At 27.9% G+C, this 24,765-nt stretch overlaps 1 protein-coding gene across 4 annotated transcripts in view; it reads right to left on the reverse strand.

Annotated features, from left to right (window-relative positions):
* Window positions 1-24,765, reverse strand: part of LOC107436326 (uncharacterized) — a 145,643-nt gene that overhangs the window by 77,882 nt on the left and 42,996 nt on the right. Inside the window, exon 1 of one of the 4 annotated variants that reach the window (XM_043050027.2) lies at window positions 23,344-23,729. The exons of 2 other annotated variants lie outside the window; for them this stretch is intronic. The gene's annotated coding sequence lies outside the window, so the exon portion shown is untranslated. Of the gene's footprint in view, window positions 1-23,343; window positions 23,730-24,765 lie in introns of those variants that run through there. One more of the 4 variants, XM_071183434.1, reaches the window with a different exon arrangement.

Genomic DNA, 24,765 nt, shown 5'->3' on the forward strand with positions numbered 1-24,765 from the left:
GCCATAACTAACAAAAGAATTTTTTTTTAAAGTTTCGTTTCAATCAAACGCTTTACACATTCTTCATTTAAAAGAAAAGCATACTCAAAAATAATATGTCACATTTATGCACGGAAAAATAATTCCTGTGAACTTGACTGCACTTTTGGAATGACCCCTCAAGAAGAACCATGGGTATTAATGGGTTAATTAACTTAAGGAATTTTCTATAATCAAATAAAATTGAAAGAAAAATAATTCGAACAACACGAGTTCACGACATTCGTTTCTAAAAACAACAGTGTGGTCATACACAAAACGTGATAATTGCTTAAAAAAAACACAAGATGAAAACAAATGGAGTTATCTTGGCGATAAGACAAAAAAACAAACAAGTTTTCTAAATTCCTAACTTGATAAACTTTACTCAAGCATAGTGTGACTTGAGCCTTGAACTTACACATCAAGAAAGATGGGTATTATTATGACCTTGAAGCAAATGGACAAAATCCTTTATTCATGGCATGCGAGGAAATTAATACTCCCTTATAGGATTAAAAATGATGGGAAGGCGAAAAGAAGAAAGAAAAAATAAAAAATAAAATTTAAAAAAAAACTCCGTCGGTTGTCGCATCCCGTCACCAATGCACCACGCGTCATTGAGTAGACTTTATGAGATTCAGATAAATTGATGGTTTGCGTTTTCTGAAGGCTTCAATAAAAAAAGAATTTTTTGTATATTTTAAATTTATAGAAAAAGTTCTCATACAACTTTTTTTCATCTCTAATTAAAACTAAATTTCGAGTTATTATTTATGATCGAAAACTATTTTATACAGGGCAGCTTATTTAGCTTATGGAAAAAGATTTCGTGTAAGTTTTTTTTTTCTAAACATAACTAAATTTTATTTTTTATTTGCAATAAAAGACAATTTCATTAGACCTAGACCTGAAAATTTAAATTTTCAGTTAATAGCCAGTGGCTGGTAGACTGTTATAACTTAGTAGCCACTAACGGGACGGTGAACAATTATTTGTTTAATAGCCCCTCTTTGCTGCTTATTTTTTCCTTGAATTAAATATTTTTTTAAAAAAATTCATATTAGAAATGATCTACGGCTATAAAAATTTAATTTATTTACGTGACAAATTAAATTAATTATAATTTAATTTATGTGACAAAATTTAGTTGACTGCTGACTTCGCCGTGCAAGAACAAATAAAACTATTTCAAAAAGAAAATGATGATTACGACCAGTTGCTTATTTAATTTAAGTCGCCACTTTGTATCGTTGACTCGCCATGGGGCAGGTGGCGAATGATTATTTTCAGGTATACATCAGCCCCAACAAAAGCATTAAAAACATTTTGTCGTTCAGTTTTTTTAGCTTATAAAAAAAAACATTTTGTAGAATTTTCTTTTTTATAGATATAATTAATTTTAAAGTCATTATTTTATTCACATTTGTTTCTTAGTATGCTTAAGACTGAAAACAAAATTCTTAAGTAAAATCTTCCGGCTTAAATAAACTTATTAAGTCTATCCCTGTACAAAACGTACACGCACCTTTCTTGAACCTATTTTGTTTTTAAAAAAATTCCCGAAAAAAAAAACTTCATTATCTTCATTATAAACTATTTAAAATAAATTGATAGAAGATTATGTAAAAAAAACGTTGAAACACATAATAAGCTAATTTAGAAGTTAAGCCGATTTAAAATATTAATTAAAATCCCATTGAAAACGTCAGATTACGCATCCTTTAAACTTCGAGAGGTTTTCTTACTTTACTTGTAAGATTTTAGAGTAAAAATTACAAACATAAATTAAGACTAAACTTTTCTAACATTAACACATGCCTAAATTTATATGCGTTAAATATGTATTAAAATATTACAATACATATTAAAAAATAAAATAATTGCGAAATGCTATAAGCGTATTATCTAATTAATTTTATCTTGAGTCCCTTGACATATTTTATTTAGAGAAATTTAAAAAAAAAGTAATAAATAAATAACTATAACATGTTGAAATACTTTCTCGGAAACAACGTTACCAGACATTTTCTTTCCTTTCTTGGTTAGTTTTATGACTATAATTTACCTAACTAACATCATTAATTTTATCGAACGAAGCTTTTTTAAAACTATAATTTCATATCCTAATTTGTAAACGTCTAAAGATGGTATAAATTAAGAAGAATTCGGGGAGAAAAGCTAATAATTTATTTGGTTGTTGATGGAGCCGGCTGAAATCATGGAATACCGCCAAGAATAGTTCCGCTTATGCGTTTCCAAACAGCTATATTAATGTTCAAGCGCCAAGAAAGAGAAGCTTTCACACCTGATATACATCCGCAGTTGTATACGATTTGAGGAGCTAAAAAAAGTAGGTCGCAAAAAAGTTATGTCTAACAAAATGCTCAACGCTTCGAGCTTTACATTTTATGTCTTTCATTTTTATACTCTTTTTCAGCAAAAAGGAGAAAAAAATATTCTTTTTTTATTGTTCAGGGTTTTAGGATATTATTTTAACGAGGATGCTCCATACCACGGGAGACATTCTTCATCGCAAATTCTCGTTCAGTTCCAACACTTATATAAAATTTAAAGCATAGAAAAAGTGAAATCAGATAAACTTAGAATAAGCCTCGAAATTTCTATTACTGAAGAGAAATTATCCAAATTTTAAAATGAAAACAAGTTATGAGAGGATAACTTAGGATTACGCAATGAGGAAGTTCTATTCCAATAATTTGTGTGCATTTTGATTTTTTTTTCAGCAATAGAAACTTCATGGATTACTCTAGGTCTGCCTGAAGTCACTTAAATTAATGTAGTATTTCATATGTGTAATTGTAACAATTGTAACTGTACTCCTATATCCTATTCCAACACCATCTGACAAAAAGAATAGATAACTTCAGATCAAAATTTATCAATGACTTAAAATATAATCGTAAATTATGATTGCTGTAAAAAAACGATTACAAGTAGCCAGAAATCTGAGGACAACATAAAACTACCTATTAATTTTCGATTAAAAAAGGTAAATGCATGAAAAATTTGACAGTAAACTTGAAAATTCATTCTATTTTACGAAAAAAAAACACAATAATACAATGCAATAAAATATTATATAATATTTGAACTACTCCCAACTTAACTACATGCAAGTAATTAATGCCCACACATTTCATTCATAATATAACTATTTCTTACACTCATTCATTGAAAATGTACTCTGCGAACATGAGCAAAAGCGGAAAATAATACTATGACAGCTGAACTGGAAATAATATCTCATCGCCATCTGCATAAGCTTTTTCCTCTTTTTAATGAATAATAAATAAAGGCTATCTTCTTTCGCTCTCTGCATCCACGATAACAATATCAGCGATTTTAATTTGCATAACTGAATGAAGATTTTGACTTTTCCTCCAAAAAGTGTGTAGGAGCTAGTCTGGTTTTCTTATAAAATTATTTAAAGGGATGATTATTTTCAAACATCGTATAAACATTTTGAATTCCGATTTTGAAAAAGGATTTTTTATTGCAAATTCTTTTTTTTTTTTTAAGAATGCTTTAAGAAAAGTATCGGGATTACAAAGAAATGTTAAATACATTTGAATAAGAATTTGGTGAATAAACATAATTTTGAATTGAAAACGAAAAGCAAATTCTTTTGTTAAACAGAATTCCGATAGCTTCATTGAAATAATGAATTAGTGTTATAACTAAAGAATACATTTCAAAAAATTCTATATAAAATATGCAAAAATATGTAATCTATATGCATGTATACACACTAACTATATGTAAATTTAAAAAATAAATGCTTAATTATTTTTCTTATTTTTTTGTTTACTTTCTTTACTTTAGTTGCGTTGTTTCTGTTTGAGGAAAAAAACTGAGTTGAAGAAAATCAAATTTTGTGCAACAGACTTTGATAAATACGTGAACTAACAGATTTTCGAATCAAGTAGTACAAAAAAAAATTTCAAATAATTTAATCAGAAGAGAAAACTTGGAAGGCTTTTTATAAGTATTTGATTAAAATAAGTTGATTAACTAATTATAATTTCTCACGCTTTTTCATTTAAAAATAAATCTTAAAATAATGGCTATTGCCTATTGAATACATTAACAATGCAACTTAAATTTGTTTCATACATCTACAAAGTCTATATTAATTTTGATGCAGTCTTAAAATTCCACATCTAAAACTTAATCGATTGATAGCGTGTTTCGAACAACGCTACCGTAAAATGTCAATATTTAATTTAGAATCATGTTTGTCATAAATTATTTTCCCTTAAATTTAAAATGGAAGCGAAAACTTTAAAGCATCCCACGAATTCTAGTAGAGTTCTTTCTTTTCTTCACTTTTATCCATGAGAATATTTAATAATGATGGAAATTATTTGCGGATAATATTCAGGTTTCATTAATTGGGTACTTGCAACGAAGTTAAGTGACTATGCCTAACCATGTGATTTACATCAGATTTAATTGGATACCTGTGAGCAACGTCACGCGTGTGTGTCGAACCTGATTGGCTTCTGAATCAACAAATGCAACGATCTACCAACGATGACGTCACTTGCATGCATCCAATTGTAATCAATTTATTCATTTTCACTAATTTTACATAATCTAGAAATGCGTAACTTTCCATACATAGTGTGAAATATACGCTTGAAGTCTTTAGTGCCAAAGAGAAAAGGAAAGTAAGAGAAACCAAAGTCATTATTTTCAATAGAATATGCAACAAACATGTTGGCAACATCACATGTTGCTGTTTTCTAATAAAACTATTCAAAAGAGTTTACAAATGAATTTACATCGAAACAAGAGGAACAGGCAGTGAATGGAATGTACAAATACGTTTGAATAAAACTTTTATATTATGTAGACACTATTTTGTTCCGAAACCCAAAAATTTGAAGGAAAAAAGCAACTAAAATAGTACTAAAATTAACAGTTAATACTCTTAATCCGTAATTGTAAAGAGCCAAATCTTTAAACAGCTATTTCATAACATTCAAATTGTTTCTTTCAAATTTTAGTTTTAACATGATGATAAAGAAATTATGATAGAAAAAATGTTAAATAAGTATGTAATGTAAAAATTTCACTTAACTTTAGTCAACTAAGGTCAATATTATTTTTCATAAAGGGAAAAAATCATAACCTTTCACAAAAAAAGCAAAAATTAACATTTTATTAGTAAAGTAACATCTCATCATAAGCCAAAAACTATGATTAACTGAAAGGGAAAAATGAACCTTTCATAAATTCAGAGAAGTGACCTCTCTTTAAATTGAAGTTTCACTATCGCAGGTTACGGTAATGGCCTTTAATTCAACTTAATTTTCTAGCAAAGCACCGAAGCCTTCAATACTCCCAACTCGTTTTCAAACATATACCAGATATTTTAAGTCGTCCTGTAAAGTTAAGTACAGAACTGAAAGAGGATTGACAAACCCCATTTTCTGCTTAGAAATCATTTATTATTCATTAACATCCAGGCTAACATAACACTGGAAAATCGCAGAATTAATGAATGTCTTCAATTTTGGATAATACTAATTCCCAACTGGCCCTCTATTTACAAAATGATGTAGAACCATAATGCATCCCACATATTACTTAGTTTCCAGTCTGAGTCATTAAATCACGAATTTTATCCAGTGTGCGTGTCGCAGCTGCTGGTTTCAAATATCAATATCTTCATAAAGCTTAAATTCTGCTCCATCCCCTAACTTTAGACATGATGCAAACTTTAATAATACAATCTGTCTTTGACTCATTATCATTTGAACAATAAGTTAATGGTTTAAAACGGAACATTAACTTAAATATTGAATCACTTAAACTTCAATGCTGCAGGGATATTAAAACAAATATCACTCACATGGAGCTGAACTGCACTGGTGTAAGAAATTAAGAAAATTTGCAGACTAGGGCGATAATCTCAAGAACTACTGGACCGATTTTAATGAAATTTGATATGTAAATACATTGATACTACACAAAACAAATAACCATTCAACAATTGTAATATACAAGTTTGATCGTGTGTAACACTCGTTTCATATCTTCCGACTCCAGTCGGAAGATATGAAACAGCAGTTGCAGAATAAACAAAAAAACAAAACAAAAATGGGTTATTAGGGGGTATGGTCCCCTCTTGCAGATATACAGGCCTTGCAGCGTGAGTTCATACATGAAATAAGGCGGTTTATCATTCGCTGTGGCAATTTGTCCTACTTGCTGTACTGTTGTTGGAATATATTGCTTCAGAAATATAATTGCTGTTTCGGTAAATTGATTCGAAATTATAGTTGTTGTGAACGATACATAATTTGTTACTGTTGTTGCGATCCCCTGTATCAAAATAATAATAATATTTACGAATATAACTTGTTAATATTCTTACAAACTATATAAATTGTTACTATTGTTGAGATATATTGTTCCACAAATATAATTGTTTCGAACGATATAACTTGTTATTGTTATTGCGATACATTGCTTCACTAATATCATTGTTGTAAACGAAATAGCTTGTTACAATTGTTGCGATATATTACTTCAAAAACATGATTGTTGAGCGCGATATAACTCGTTTCTGTTGTTGCTCTATATTGTATCAAAATAATCATACTTTCGAATAATAAAACTTATTAGTATTGTTACTGTTGCGTTATATTGTTTCAACAATCTAACTATTGGAACGATATAACTAGTTAACACTAGATTGCCTAAGGAAGCCATTTTGACTGCTTTTAATTTCAATTAGAAAAAAAATGATGTATATAATGACGCAATTTCTTAGAATTGTGTTCAACATATAATTTTTTTACTGTTAATATTTACTAATAACTTGTTACAAAACTGTAAATAATATAAAAAATATAACAAATTAATTTTAAACAAATTTCGTTACACATTATTTACTTTTTTACAATCCACTCATTTTAACTGCTTTTGGGCAATATAGGTATATACTAAGTTTCAGTCTTTCTAGTGTTAACGATGTTGCGATGCGTTGTTTCAAAAAATAGCTTTTTAAATAATAATAACTGGTTTTCAGCTAGCAAAAATGAACTTTTTTTTGCATTTAAATGGTTTGCATATTTATGTTCCCCAAATAATAAGAACTATTTTCAAATCCTCTTAACGGATTTAATGTGAGGCACGTTATAGCACAAGGAGTATAGCACAGACCCCGTTCAATCAACAATTCATTATTATCTAAACAGCAACCTTCATACCAACACCTCAAAACATTTTATTTCTTCTATTCTTTTTTTAGAAAATGACAGACGTCCTTAATGAAATAACATTGTAATAAAGATGTTCAATGAATATTCATTTTCACCAAGACATCCCACAGAGGTTCTCTCGCTTGATTAATTAAAACTCCTTCTAGATCTGACATTTAAAAAAATAATAATTTGGGAGACTTGAGCGAAAATTAATATGTAACGATGACACTCGCGAGTTTCCTCCTCATTTGACTCCGCTGACAAATTTTTCAACCTCCGCCTAAAACCTTCGAAAATTCCTCATCGGAGGCTAAAATGTGTTAATGAATGTCACTATCCCTCTATTAACTGCCTTCTAATGGATTTCTTGGAGAAGGAATAAAAAGGAATTTCTAGTGGCAAAGAAAAGACGTGGGATGACTCTTTCTTCGATCGATAAAATGACTCCCAGAAGAAATTTCCGTTCAGGATATTCAATAATTAAGGAAAACTAAGAACGATATGAACGAAAGCTATATTTGGAATACATCATTAATATGAATGATAGAATCTTATCGAAACTTGAAACTGTTAAATCTTTTATTGTTCAAACTTGAGAAACACTAAATCAGCATTTTAGCTTGAAAGGTCTTCGTTTATTTTCGAATAAGTTAAATTTTAACGATAAATCCCAATAAGTTTAAATTGAAAATAAGTTAAATCTTAATGATATGCTTAAAATAAATAATTAATATGAATAATAGCTCCTCATTTACACTGCATAGGTCTTCATTTAAACTTGAATGAGTAAAATTTTATTGATATATTTAAAATAAATAACTAATATGAATAGATCCTTATTCATCCTGCATAGGTGTTCACTTAAACTTCAGTAAGTTAAATTTTAATACGATATATTGATTGCTTTACTAATATGGTTCGTATAGATCCACATTTACACTAGATATATCTTAATTTAGGTTTACTATGTCGACTTAAAGCAAAGTAAAACTTCATAGATGTATTTAAAATTCTGTTATGGGCCAAATTTATAATGATGATATTTTTCCCAACACTTTTTTATTAACTACAAAACTGTCGCTAAATAACATTACTAGTACAAGTTTCTAATGATTCTTTGATAATTGAACACGAATTTCGGATCATTTTATACTACTTTAAATTTTATTAAAATCAAATTTCAAAAAAACTGAAGCAAATAATATGTTATAATTTATGTCGTGAATGCTTCATTGACCTGCTTCTAAGTAATTTATAGGCGAATCAACGCACAAAGTAATCAATTAAAAATATTATTAAAATTTTTTAAAAATTCAACATCCTTACTTATTGAAATAATATTATGATATTTTGATAACTATTTCACCACAAACACAATTTATATGAATATAATTTTATCGCAAAAAATATTTTTCCATCAAAATTCCGACTACTTTCCATATAGTTGGAGGACATAAATTTTGATTACAACTCTGTACTAATTGACAATACAAATTACAATTGTTTTCTGGACGACTTTACGAGCAGAATCTGTCACATATTTTCACTAAAGGAAAGTTATCATTAGTAAAAATATTTTCGAGCATTTTCCCAATAGCTTAGAGTATTCAAATGTTAATTGTAGCTCTGTGCTTCTTGAAAAAACTAGTTTAAATCATTTCTTGATGCTACAAGCAGAATTAATCTTTGAATATAATTCTACGACAATCAAAATTTAGACCAGTTTCTGACTAGCCTGAGAGCTGAAATTTCAACTGGATCTCTGAATCTGGACAATGGAAGTAAAAAAAAAATTTTAAACGATGCAAACAAATTTTTTTTCCTTTTATTGCCAATCAAAAGTTCGACTATTTTTTGGCAAACTGACATAAAAAGAAAATAACAAAAAGAAAAATTTTAAAAACTACGTTTTTCAAAGCGATAAAAAAAAATCAATTTTTGTCACAACTAAAGCTTTTACCTTCATTTTGGATTGCCACGAAATATTTTTCGCCTACCGCATCTTTCAAAAATGAAACGCAACTAATTTTTCAGCTTTAGGTATAACAAAAATAATATTTTCTAATTTTCAGCTCACCTGTAAAACCTATTTTTTAAAATTCTTAATGAGAAACTACTTACAAGAAATTCAGATAAGTTAAAAAGCTAAACTCATCGAGATTTTTGTAAATGATGCGTAAAAGTTCAGTGCAAGCATCAAAAGCATGAATTAAAACAGACATTAAAATTATGTAATTTAGAGTATTAAGATTATATCTACTAAATACAGCATTCATATTATTTTAATTCACGCTAAAAAAGCGAAAAAAATCTTTTCATAATAAAAGAAATTAAGTTTGAAAGATACTAATTTCAAGAAATTAAATATCTACATTAAAAACGAAAATCTGGATAATAAGTGGGTTTCCTTATGAAATCTGCTTTAATGAAATAATTCTGAAATTAGTGTCAAAGAAAGAGCTTGATTAAAAGAACTTAAAACTGAAAAATATTCTCAATTATTTTCATTTTTCAAAGTAATTCGAGAATAAAATAAAGACCGCATTTTAAATCATTTAAGTTAGGAAGAAATTTAGACTTCAACTAAAAAGATAAAAGTTTCAAATAGAAATTAATAATTAACTTTATTTTTAATAATTCAAAGAAAATATTCATTAAAATTGCAAGAAAAAAAATAATAACTCGTCAAAATAACGATTTTTCCGATAATTTAGTCAAATTTAATTACATGGAAATATCGTAAAAGAAAAAAGTCATTATCATAAAAAGAGAAAATAAATTATTTCTTCAAATTAAGCAAGTCAGGTAGTTCTTAAAATGTGGATAAAAATTTCCAACTTCGAGTTTCTTTTTTTAAGAACCAGATAATTTTAAGCGAAGTCCTGTAATATAAGCATTTTTTTAAGACTTAATCATTTATAAAATATTAAAAAATAGTGACAAAAAATATTTTGAACTGCACAAGATAACTAAAAATATTTCGTCAACAGTGGTTTTTTTTATTCTGAAAAAAGACAAAGTAACAACTCATTAAATAAATTTTTTGTACACTTGACAGTATAAAAAACTACAAAGGTATTAAAAACTAAACAGTGTCTATAAAAAAAGGAACAGGTTTTAATGTATCAAAAATACCGTTAATATTAAGGCCATTAAGAATATTTTTTAAAAAAGCATTTTATTTGTTTTAAACATTTATTTTATACGAATACCATCACTAAATATTTTTGTACCTAGCATAATAGGAAGGAGCTTAACAAAACAATATGCTGGACATTCTTTAAAAAAATGCTCTAGTTTAATTTGTTTTGATCATAATACAATAATAAAAACATTATAGTAAAATCAATAAAAAGGAATTATAATAACAAAAAATGGACATTGTACAGAACGGAATTCCGTCTAAAACGGAACATTTTGAAAACTCCACCGTATACCACCGTATATAACATTAGTTTGTAATAACCATAATCTAAAGCGAAATAGGAGAGTTAAAGATGCAAGACGATATGAACATTTGTCTAAAGCGGAAACGTACTGATTTGTGTAATGATTCATTACTTATTATTTTTAACGAATGTTTGTTAACTTGGAGCACTTTTAATAGAATTTACGCTTTTAAATCGAATTTTTAGGTGAAGTTTCTTAATTCAATATAATAGTTTCGTAATTCAATATGTGTATAATGAAGAAAAAGAGGCAGAATTGCAGAGAAAAAGGAGACACTGACGACACCGAAAGTTAAGAAGATGCCTCCAAGATATTAAGTAGCTTGAAATTATGATGTTCGTCATACATTCACTCCATGTATCTCTTTTATTTTATCAATTACTCAACGTTTACTTTGTTAACTTCCATTTTAATCCATTAAGTTCATCTTTCTACGTAAGCTATAAGCTAAATCTTTCATCCTGATATATTCCTGTTTTATGCTTTGAATGCTTCCAGAATTTTACAGATGCCAACTAACGGAAATACCGATTAAAAAAGTATTCCAGTACTTTCTTTCTGGATTTTTTCTTAAGTTTCTCTAAATATAGAAGGACTGTTTGCCTTTAGAGAAAGATGTAATTATGAAAATAGATTTCAATTTAGATGTACCAGTTAACTTCGAAGGAAACTATAACAGATATGTATGCTACTTAATTATCCTCCTTTTTTAAAGGTTGCTTATGAAATTATAAAAGGCTGAAACAACCAATCAACAAGATTTTTATGCTTGAATAATAAAAAAATAAAGAAAATTGAAATAAAAACTATCAATGTCACGCGAAATTCGTATCGACCAGCCATCACTGGGATTCGAGCCCAGATCACCTCGTTGATACGCGAGTGCTCTATCTCCTCAGCCACCACGACTCGTAAGAGCTCTATAATATATTTCGAGAAAAGTGACTATTTTCTTTCAATTGTTAATGCTAAGAACGCTAAAATAGAATTTCAAAAAACTAATAAAACAATTCTTTTATGCAATGAGTAGTATATATAAAATATCTCAATTTTGAATTGTTTGCCACTTGTACGTAAATTTTTTTATTGCATGATATTATATACAGTCGTTAAATCTTATCATCTAAGAAAACGCGATTAGCTCTCAACAGTGCAGGAAATTGCTATTTAATCGATGAGCAGGCATTACAAGGAAACGTTTAGTAATGAAGGCAATGAGGAGTGTTTGGTTGATGCATCTTTTAACTCGGAAAGGATCATTGTCTCCTTCAAATGAAGGAAACGACAGTTGAATAACGATGTGTTTATCAACCATGCATTCTTAATCCACGCAACACATCTGATGCATTTAGAAGGATTGCTATGTTACAACTAGTTGAAGACTGATTTTTGCATCTGATTGCATAACTTAATGTCATTTAAAGATTAATTACGCTAACACACAAAGCAGCAATAACAACAATTACTTAAACAATACTCAAATAGGAATTGAATGGTATGCTATATAAGTGTCAAATGGGTCACCCAAAAAAAAGAAAATCTTTCTTTCATCAGTTATAATCTTTAATTGTTAGTTCAAATGTTAATTAGATTATCTGAGATATGTCATATTTTATTAAGACATATCAGAAATTTAGTTTTTACAGTGTATTTTATAATGATATTCATAATAATTATGTAAATTTTACACAATTATGATGAATAACATTACAACAACACTGCTTTATGCAAAAAATTTGATTAATACTTTGAGACTCTATATTTATTCAAAATAGTTAATCACTTCATCAAATTTTTCAGACATTCTTTAAAGAAAATTATCAAATTATTAGGGAATGCTTTTATTAAAATATAGCAACGTTGGAACAAATTATAATCAGTGAAGACCAGGGTCTCCAAACAACAGTCGGTGGTATCAAGTCTCGCAATGCCATGTATCTTGTTCGCTCCAGTTAATATTCCGAAATTTACTAAGTAAGGAAATCTTACGAAAAATAGCGATGAAAAATACCGTCGCTAGTTGGCAAATAAATCAAATGTTCTTACCGATGAGAGACAAGAGAATTAAAATACTTTGGGAAGAACAATAAAAAATGTCTTCATGTAAAAAAAAAGTAGTTTTTTCTTCTTCTTTTCTGTAATTTTGTGTTGGTAAAGCAAGACGTCATTTAGGAAGGCATCAAAGCCAGCAAATTTGTGCGTTTTCGCCCTTAGATATACACCGAAGAGCCATTACATTATGACCACCCTGCTAATAACATGTAGGACCACCTTTAGCCCTCAAAACTGCTAGCACCCGCATTGGCATTGTTTCCACAAGGTGCTGATAGGTAGTCTGAGTTATCTACTATCAAGCGCTCACCAACTGGTCCTGCAATTCCCTCACATTGCGAGGGGGTAGCGTGGCAGCACGAATTTGGTTTTCCAAGTAGGACCATAAATGATCTATTGGATTAAGGTCAGGTGAATTTGGGAGCCAAGACATGACTTGAAAGTCACGGGAATGTCCCTCGTACCAATCCATGACGATTCGACCCTCATGACATGGTGCATTATCCTGTTGGTAAACACCATCCCCTGCAGGAAAAACTGTTGCCATGAATGGGTGAACCTGGTCTGCAACTATGTTCAAGTAGCTTACAGACGTCAGGGATTGTTCTATGAGGATTATGGGTCCTAATGTTTCCCACGAAAACATTGTTCCTGGACGAGAAACCATGAAAACCTGGGAGAGCCCATTGTTATAGATGGAGGGTGGTCATAATGTAATGGCTCTTCGGTGTAGATTGGGCAAAATAGAATAAAACAGGGTAGGTAACAGTTAAGTGCCAAGTGGGTGAGAAATTATTTGAACACAGTTCATATAATTGAATAAACGCTTGTATTAATGATTTTATCCTAAAAACGGGTCCCGATTTAAAAAAGTTAGATTCTTGTTTACCGAGCGAACAGAAACCACTTTAATGGTTTAAAAAAGTTTTTTTAGCAAATCATCAAACAAAATTTTTTAACAAAATTAAAAAAAATATTTTAATAGAAATATAATTAACATTCACTCATAAAACGCGTTCCATTCTAACGATAACAGACAAACAAATGAAAACGCTTGTTAGCAGCTCGTAAAAGTGACAGATACTCTGAAAGTACCGTAATACCTTGGAAGTGCCAACATTTTAAGACCTTTCAAGTTATTACACTTTTGCAAAACCGCAATCAAGATAGCTGGAGTGTCAAGTAAAAAAAAAAGTTATTTAATCGAAAAGGAAGATAAACTAAATAAATAAAAGAAAGAACGACAACTGTTACCAGAAAAGATCATTTTTTTCTTCAGGTGAGCCATCCGTGAAAGAGAGAACCCATTACTACTACCCTCACTTCTCACAATGCTAATGACCGAAGATACAGCGGTTTCACAGCCCCTCCATAAAACGATTTTTTTTTCTTTACGTGAGAAGTCATGAGATAAGAAGGAAAATAAGAAAAAAAGAACGATTCGCAGTTTTTCATAAAAATCGTTTTCTGTAACGTTTCATTTGGAATGGCATATCTGCAAAAGCACCTGTCGATAGTAATAAACAGAAAAAAAGAAACCCCCACAACTATCGTTTTATTCTGCCCAACAAATAACTACCTCATTAAAACCCATAAATGGAGAATAAAAAAAAATTCAAGATTTTATAGCTCGTTCTTAAATTTAGTCGCAATCGGCTCAATAGTTACTTATTATTATATTATACTGATTATTGATTACTATTATATCTAATTCATATTCCTAGGGCATTCATCATCCTAAGACTAAGATTTTCATTTTTCTTAAAGCTACTATAACCGATTAAAGAAGAAATAGATTAAAATCCTTAAGCAAAAGTCGGATTCAGAACTAATAATCATTACTAAACTCATAAACAAGCAGTTTTACTTTAGAAATAATTAAAATTTATTTCTGTACCTATCTATTACAATCTTTTTATAAACTCGTTTACAAATTCATTCGTAATCAATTTATTAATTATGGAATATCTTTTATCTAAGACAATGATTAACGTTTTTATTATAACTGATATAAGAAAAGAAATGGATAATATGCAGAAACTAAGCCATGATGAACTATTATTTTTAAAAACCATTATAATATGTATTAAAGCTATGTTATAATTGTAATTCAGATCTTATTTATTTTTCATCAAATTTTAATGTCAAAAGGGAATGAACATATTCATTAAAGGAATGATAACTCAAATTGTTAGCAAAATTAACAAAAACATGCATTGATTTTTTATTTAGCAATTTAAATTAAACTCCAAATGCTAACAAATAATAAAATTTCAAAAAGGAAAATTCAATACAAAAATTCAAATAGGAAAAATCTTAATTCTTCAAATGCGCCAAAAATATCTCATTGTTTAAAATTTTTCAAAGCTAAAAACACAATTCCTAGGAAACTCGCAATTTTTAGCAAATTCCCAAAAATCAATAAAGTTGTCTCAAATATAGAAAACAGAATTTACAGCTATTGTCTAAAAATACAGAACTGTAACAACACATTTGACACAGAATCGAATAAGAGTTTTCATTTACTAGCACTAAATGAGCAACAATAACGATGACTTCAAACTAAAGCAAAAGTATATAATTCGGCCATCTCTTTCGATCGACTTGGCCATTAGGGACCCATAAAATCAAACGACGCAAATGTCATATCTGTCTGTAAATAGGGCATTAAGACTAAAAGGAGTAATACATTACAAGAATTTGATCATTGACGGTAGCAAGTTCTGCACATAGTTTCTACTGATAAGTACCCATAAGTATTTTCCGAAAATTTATTCTATGCTGGATATTATTGGAAGATTAAAGCTGAATTAAGGTACAATAGTTGTTATCAGGTTAGAATATTCACTGACTGTTCCATATTTCCAAACTAAAAACACATTTGTCATAGTTTTCTTTATATTACGGATAAATCATCTTGATATATCATAAAAAGATAGTTTTCGTCTGCTTTTTATAATGTATCCAGTTTAGCCCATTCTTATTGGACAGTAGAATCACATGATTCTATCATTAATAAGCAAAGAAGATCCAGACATCTATGACTAAAATCAGCATAAGATTAATAAAATTATATTGGTACTTGCCTTTAAACTACTTATTTTTAGGCAAAAAAGCCGGCCTTTTTTGAAAGAAAAAAAAATCTGGCCGGTTTTTTAAAAATAAAAAAAATAATAATAAAACTTATTTTATTTAAAAATGTCATATTTTATTGGTTTTTTCATATTTTATATTTTATTTTACAAAATTAACATAGAGGTATTTAAATAAAGTATATGACTGACTAGCATATATGGCAACGTTACTTTTAAAAAGTAACGAGTAAAAGTACAAGTATTTTTAAAAAAAGTAACGAGTAAAAAGTAAAAAGTTCATATTTTAAAAAGTAACGAGTAAAAAGTACAAGTAAAAGTACAAGTACTAAGCAAAAAAAGTAACGATTTAAAAGTACATTTCTAGGAAATCGAAAATTCAAAGTAACCTAAAATTTTATTGAATAATATTCTTATGCTCTTTAAAGTTTTTGCCAAATTGTTGTCATTTATTTAATTATTTTTAATTTTGAAAGTTATGGATTTAAATTTATTTTTAAATTCGAAAGAATATTATAATATAATTCTATAATATAATCGTATAATATAATTTTAAAATCAAATATAGTTTTAATTTCAAATTTTTTATGGATTTGCACGAAAAAGAAATTTTATGTATTGATTTTAATTTTTAGTTTATTATTTTTATTTATTTAAATTACCATTGCACAAACGTAAACAAAGCAAACACAGGGTTTCAGATAGCTTTGTGATCTTTGAGCTAGTAAAAAATAATTGAATGTGCAGTATAAGTTGAAACAGAAGGTATTTAAACACGAAGTTAGCTGTGAATGCATGTATATTGCACATTAATTTTATAAATTAAAAAAAAAAAAAAAATAAGCATTTTTTTTCAATTTAATTTTTTTTTTTAGAAAGCTTACCGAGTTTTAGAAAAAAAGTAACGATTTCGTTCGATATTTCCGTTACAAATACTTGTACTTTTTCCCTAAAAAAGTAACGAAAGTACAAGTAAAAGTACTAAATTTAAAAAGTAACGAAGTACAAGTAAAAGTACGTACTTTTTACTTGTACCGGCGGTACAAGTAACGAAAGTAAAAGTACTGCCATATATGCTGACTAGTCAGTAAAATAATATTAGTAAAATATGTTGCAAAAATTTAAAAAAACAAGTTTGAGGAAAATGAAAAGCCAATGGTAAGCGAGCAAAATTATCAAATTTAAATTTCATCCTAGTAGAATCTGAAACTAAATATGCTGTTCAAATAACTCAAAGTTCTATTTAAACTGTAAAATTACTGAGTTGAAAACAAAGTTATTGAGTTAGGGTGCATAAACTACAAACCATAATACTAATTTATCCCACTTCCGCAGTCGAATTTAATAGCATTCAGCATAGAGTGGAAGATGTGTTGATTTACCCTATTTTCGTAGTTAAATTAAATAACATCCACTTTATCGTTAGTAAACCAAAATATATTAAAATAAACTAAAATATTTTTATCGTTATTCAAAGAAATACGATAAATTTTGGAATATGGATAAAGTTAATTTTTTTGTTTAAATTAACAGGTACTGAAACTTTCAGTAATGAGTTCGAATTTTGAATAAACCCTAGTGATTAACGTAAATTCAAATATTTTATTTTTTGAGTACCGTGGAAAATAAAATCAATGAAAAAAAACAACACTCTAAGTAAGGTAAAAGAAATCCTTCCAAAAAAAATCAAAACGAGAACCAAAATCAATGTCATAAAAGGGCCTAAAACCTAAAAGATTGAAGCATTTCGACTTGAAGCAGATGAAGCAACAAATACTTTCAGACGAAATATAACTTTTTCCGGAAGTTTATTCAATACAATCATGGAAAGCCGTAGGGGGAAAAAAACGAAAGTCAAAATTCAAGCTAAAATGACTGTATTCCCTCAATGCACTCAAAATAGAATCCAAAAATAAATTTTCTCAATTGCTCGTGAGACAAGGAGTATAGTTTCGCCTCAAAAAAAAAGAACTAAACCGTGATTTTTTTTTTAGAGAATAGGTTGGTCTGTTAATCTTTGTAAGCTTTGGGATTAGAGCTAAGATGTTTTTGAGAGCTAGCTACCTTGCTTGATTGCCTAGCAGAAGAAGCATCATTTGCGAGTTGTATTGCTTTTCTCGCCAATCCAGGGATATTTTTAGAGTCAAAAGAAGGAATGTTTTTTTTTTACTTCTCTTCGTGGACGACGTAAACTGTCGACTGCAAAGAAATATTTACACAGACGAGGCAATTATATAAAATAAAAATAAAAAAAGACAAAACGCTATGCAAGCAGACGTTAAAGATCACACGAGGGCGTTGCTGGAAGGATCGTTTTATTTCTATCAAGTGCATCATTAGGTAATAAAATTTCTAGATAGAAAAAAAAAATAAACATCAAATAGATAAATTCATAGGTGGCGCAGTTTTCACATAACATTTAAAAAAATGAAGTGCTTGAGAAACCTGGCGATAAAACACATTTTCAAATTTTTCAGGAGAGCATTCTTCGCGCAATTTTCAAGTAGGTAATAAGATAATTTTGTGCATTGAGCTTTTATCTAGTAAAGGGATGGGCAAACTACGGCCCGCGAGCCAACTGTGGCCCTAGAAACTGGAAGGATTTATCTGGCCCGAGGAGAGAATTTTAACTTGCCGATCCGTGGCGAATATAAACAATATACATCCATTTTCTTGCCGACTTTGTTTAAAGCTATTTGTGTTCTTTCTATTTTAACAAAGTACTGATGACTTTTTTAATTTTTCTAATTTCGTTCTACAAAACATAAATTGGTGGAAGGCAGCTTCAATTGGTAAAATGTTGAAAGCGGAAGTTCTTTATAGAATAGCCATAGATTGGAGCCATCTGAAGCGGTTGTTTCGAAATATGCCAAAGTTTGAGTTTTACAAGTCATTACCAAAAACTAGTTTCCCAAATTTAATATTTTATGCCCATATATATGTGAGCAAGTGTTTTCAACTATGAACCTTAGAAAAAATCATTTCAGAAATAGACTAACAGACAAACGTTTAGCTTCGTTCCTTAAAATAAGTACATCTCACTTGGAACCTCAATAGAAGGAACTTTTAAAAATGAAATCGCAATTTCATTCATTTATTAAACATTTAAATTAAAATTTGTAAATCGTTTTCTTATTTTTTTTTATTTTAGAAGGTTTTACTTAGTCAAACAAACTTTTTTTCCCCGATTTTTTGCCCTCGTCCGAAAAGGTTGGCTCATCCCTAATCTAGTAAAAATACCAAAAACCTCTAGAGTTCCTGTCTGGAAAGAATACTAAGGAACAGTTAAATATCACATTAAGAAAAATAAGTTATTAAAATATTTCAAAGCCTTTTACGTCATTAAAATATTGTTCAAACGAAAGAGCATTTTTGAAACAAAATGTAAGGGCATATATATATAATAAACACATATTTGATTGCAATAATAAATTGCGAAATCTTTGTTTTATATCAACATTATCCTCAAGTAATTCCCATTAAATATTGGATAGTTCTCTCCTCTAGATGTTTATAAAAATTTGATTTTTAGCTCTTAATCTGAATAAATTCTATTTTTAGCTGTATATAATGAAAGAAATATAACGAATAGCTTAAAAATAGTCGGCTGTAGCTAGGAAATAACATGTTACAATTAGATAAAATATTGCATATTCAAAAGAACAAATACTTGAAATTTTCTTCAGGAAATAATTTCCACTTTTTTTCACTCAAGAAAAACGTTTATGAATTATCACTGATATGTGGTACATTAATTGTAATCCAATTTAAATGGAATGTGACAAGTAAGCCATAAAATTCAAATTAGAAACTCATCCTTTAATTTTTCTTTTAAATTTCATTTTACATAAACCTTAACGGTGCAGAATCATCAACGTCCCAACAGAACAATTTGTATTTGGAACAAGTGATGGCGACTGAGAAATCTTAAAGATTTTTTTTTTTTGTCTTGAGGGTGTGGAAATTGTCAAACATAAATATTTTTATTATGGTGATCACGCTTTCAAAGTATCATCAAATGCAATTATTAGTAACGGCTTGTAGACTTGGCAATCCTCAAATCTCAAAACAAGCTTCAAATCTTTGGATACCAGTTTGTCTTGGGAAGTAAAGGCTGCTTGTGCGCAATGCTAATTACATAGATACAAACATGCCGTTGGCCAAGTATGCAAACAAATCAATTTTTTACAAAATGTAACCTCTTTGATTCATTCATATATAGTCATAATTTAACTAGTTATGTTTTATTTCTGCCAAATATTCCAAAAGATTTATAATTCTATTAAGTTTTGCTGTAGAACAAAAGATACAATTAAACTGGGAACCTGGTTAGATAAATGTGCTAAGATGTTTAACTTAACTAAGGTGATTTCAATGGTGTGGACATTGAGAAAAATCATGGAAAAAAATATTTTCAAACTATTGCGTCTGTTTTTTCAATTTATCAACACGCCTTCTAGACTTAGGGTGATGAAAAATACTTTTATCTAGACTGTGGAGAGAGAGAAAAAAAACATTCTAAAAGTGATGAAAGCTACCAGTCATTCTTAATAAACAGTTATACAATTCTATTGGAATGCATATTTTTTCTTATTTATTTCATATTATTTATTTTAAAAAAATCTTTTAAAACAATTAAAATAATCATTTTTAGTAAAAGAAATATCAAACAAAAGCAGGTAATAAGTAAAACTATTTCGTACAAGCCTAGAAAGCAATCATTAAAGCTTATTGTTATCTAACAAGTGCAATAAGCAAGCGAATTTAAAAGAACAGAAAACTCAATTGAAAGAAAATAAGATATTCTTTAAAATCTTAATTAAAAACAATATGCATTAAAATAATTAATTTCCCAGACATGAAATATTTAACTTGAATTGAAATAAAAAAATATTATGTCATGATATTGTAAGTTTGCATTTTCCGACGATTTTTTTACACGCTTATTATAATCAACACGATTATATAACCGACGATTATATTACACGCTTATTAACTTATTATAATCAAACTAACGTTATTACTAATTATAAAGTATCAAGGCATATTGCTTAATCAAATATGGAACTTTTTAAAGCAAAAAAATAATAGTTAAGATAGAAAATTTTAAAAAAAAATTTATACTTAAAAGTAAAAATCTATTACTTTCATCAGAAGTTAGGGTATATAAAAAATTTGAGAAACAATACAATACGTGGTGGTACTAGGAGGAATTGAGAAACAATCCGTGGTATACCAATTCTACATCTTAAGATTATAGTTTCAAGTAAAAGTGTTTCTTTGTTTATTTAAGTATAATTCATTTCAATAAGCAAATGAACTTTAAATTATGAAAAACTCTAAAAAAAATCTCTTTAAAAAAGACATCTTTTTTTTTCAATTTTTAAACAATAACATTGCTTTAAAAAAAAACACGAGTTTTTATTCAGTTTCCTAGCATAAATCACATCAATACAAGTTCCTAATTTAGGCAGAGCAATTACAAAAATTTAAAAAAAACTGATTATCCAATTAAATAAAACTGAGCGAATTTTTAATCTAATAAGGTGCATAAGTTTGTCTTCTATAAAATAACGAAAAATGCAACTGGGCAATTCCACATCAGTAGTTATTTACTAATCATCGATGCAGAATTTTTATTACAACATATTTTTCATACTTTTTTCATTATTTTATATTAATTTTATATCATTTAGTTTTATATATTTCACAAAATAAGGGGAAAATATAATATATTTAGCATTTTAATAATGTATGGTTATGGAATGCAGCATGTTTTTTTTTTTTCTCTAAGTTTAAGATAAAATCTTCCAAACACTGTTCATTTCCAAACAATTGCACTTATTCAGATCTAAGAGAAACAGTTATTCATCATTGAAATTTCTTTAATTTATAAAATAAATTATTCCGAAATTTTTGAATATGAGTACAAAATAAATTCAAACTACTTTTTTTAATTTTTATATTTAAGTACCAATATAATTCCTGTAACGCAACAGATTTTTTTATTAACAATTAATCTGTTTTTTTAATTAAAAATACCAAAATATATGTTTGCTTGTAATTAGAGCCCCAGAAAGGAAATATATTAAAGGGGCACCAGTGTCCCATCTGGGTCAAATGGTTAAACTTTTTATGCAAACAGTAAATCGAAGTTGAAACGATGGAAAATTCAATAAAACAATGATTGAAGCTTAGCGAGTAAGCCAACACTCCAGAATTATGATTTAAATAATGTAATTATGATCAATAGATCGAAGAAATGTTTTAAAAGCTTAAAATTACTTCTGATCTGTAAACATTGGAAACAAAACGAAAAAGTTTTTAATTTTGATAATTTGCATCATAATTTTCTATATTAGAGATAACTGCAATAATGTAAAATTTATAATACGATTTGTATTACGGTAACACAATTTAGCTATTTCAAATTTCTAGAGAAAAGGTTCATTAAGTTAGAAACTTACTTTTGAATTTATACTTACAACCAACTCAAAAAATAAATTTACCTACACATCTCTAAATGCTAAACGGGATTTCTACAAAGTTTTAAATACAACATTTTAATTTGCTAACATAAGTAGATGAACAACACAAAAGCCACCGGAATATATATACGTTTGTAGTAATTCGTCCGTATAAAATTAAATGAATTAAAGTAAGAACAGGCTTAACCTTAACTTAAGTTTATATGTAAATACATGAACAAAAGTAGATTAAAGAATTTAAAATTTCTCGTGCTGTAAAAAATCAGACTAAAATGACAGCTGAGTAATTAAGTGAGAACTATAATAGAACATACTTATAAAAATTAAATCAATTAAAAGAGATTAAAAAAATTTAATTTATAAGCATAAATTTATAATTATGTGAAGCATAATTAATGCTTAAAAAAATTAATAATAATAATTTAGAATGAACTAAAACATTACATATTTACAAACATTAGATCAGTTGAAAGAGTTAAAGTATCGAACTTAAATATTATATATGAGAATTTATAATTATCCACAGCTTAATAATTCAAATTGAAAAGACAATAAAATAATTTATCGCGAAACATAAGATGTATATGCATATGTAAGTAAACTTTACATCAATTAAAATAGTAAAGACTAAAGAATTTAAAATTATAATCATTACTTCATGTAAATGTTAAATATTCGTAGCGTAATTATATTAAATATACAACAAAACAATTAAGATAGAAATATTCGATCAATTTAACGCGTAAAAGAAAGTACTCAAAGAATGATAATAATTAAATTTTACGAAACTATCTCTTTTTAAAAAAAATATTTTTCTAAACAACTATTTTAATTTTTCCATCGAAATTAATCACATTAAATCGAACATAAGAAAATAATTTTTTATATTTAATTTCGAAGAAATGGAATCTAATTCATTTTTCTTTCCCGCTATTGTATTTTTTTTTTAAAAAAAGCTCTTTATAAAAACCGCGGTAATAAAAGAGAAATCAGTTATCACATTACCTGTAATTTGTATGAAGATAACAGTAATATCTCAGGTTGTGAAAGATCATCACAGCCCACATATGATTTTCACTGCGGTTCCACAACTCTTCCCATCGTTCATTGCGGATACCAGCAGACGATCCAAGCGAGCTTTGATCACGTGACGAAGATCGGAACCTTAAATTTTACTTTTCGCCAAGAGCTTCTTTGCTTTTTGTTCGATTTTAAACATTCAGTCAAGCGCTTTTGTTTCGTATGAAAGGCATGAAGTAAGTGCGAAAAAAAAGAATATTAGTAGCTCTTCAAGTAACTTTTCTTTTAATATTTTTCACTCATTCTGAAAGGTCAAAGAGGCGCATCGGAGAGAGACAGCCTATGGGTTGTCAGAAAGTTTAGCCCGATTCGCGCCAAATACTGCGCCAAGCATAGACACGCCCACGTCAGTGATTACTATGAAAAGATAGTGAAACCGAAAACAAAACCATAAAAAAAAAGTATTCGAAAGGAAACTTGAAAACACAATTGCTTATCGAAAATATTTTTGAGATAAGTAAATAACAGGCTTGGTTTTATTGAACAAACATGAAAGCGAATTTGTTGAAAAGAGACATTTTATATTAAATAAACAATCGTGCATTCAAAAATTTTTCTCACTGTATCATTCTGCGATTTGGGGGAGCAAACAATTGTAATTTAATTCTTTTCTTAGCGGAATAACTTACAATAAAAAAAACTTTTAACTTTAAAGTTTAAAAACGAATTCCTTTTTTTTAAATTTTTTATTTAACCTAGCTCTTTTACATAAAATAAATTTAATTTTGGGGCTGATATAATGTATACATAACCTAATATAATGTATGCATAACCTAATTTTTTAAAGTTATTATTCCAAAAAATATAAGGAAACATTGCTTCTTAAAAAGTATAATTAGAGGACAGAGGCTTATTGCTGTAACAAAATTTTAAAACAAAGAAAAGGAAAGGAAATAAAAAAGAAATAAAGATAACTAAATAAATAAAAAATTATTTTTCGACAACTATTTTCACACTTGCTTAATATCAAATTTCTAATAATTTTTAAACTTCTACATTTGATTGCACGCACTTCATGTAAACTTCATGAGAAATTTTTCTGCATTTAAAACGTTTCGGCAGCGTCAATATATATATATATATATATATATATATATATATATATATATATATATATATATATATATATATATATATATATATATATATATATATATATATATATATATATATATATATATTGACGCTGATAGTATAAAGATATATATATATATATATATATATATATATATATATATATATATATATATATATATATATATATATATATATATATATATATATATATATATATATATATATATATATATTGACGCTGATAGTATAAAGATATATATATATATATAT

Source organism: Parasteatoda tepidariorum, chromosome 3 (assembly GCF_982258835.1).
Source record: "Parasteatoda tepidariorum strain Cologne lab strain chromosome 3, Ptep-v5.0, whole genome shotgun sequence".
Taxonomy (NCBI): Eukaryota; Metazoa; Arthropoda; class Arachnida; order Araneae; family Theridiidae; genus Parasteatoda; species Parasteatoda tepidariorum.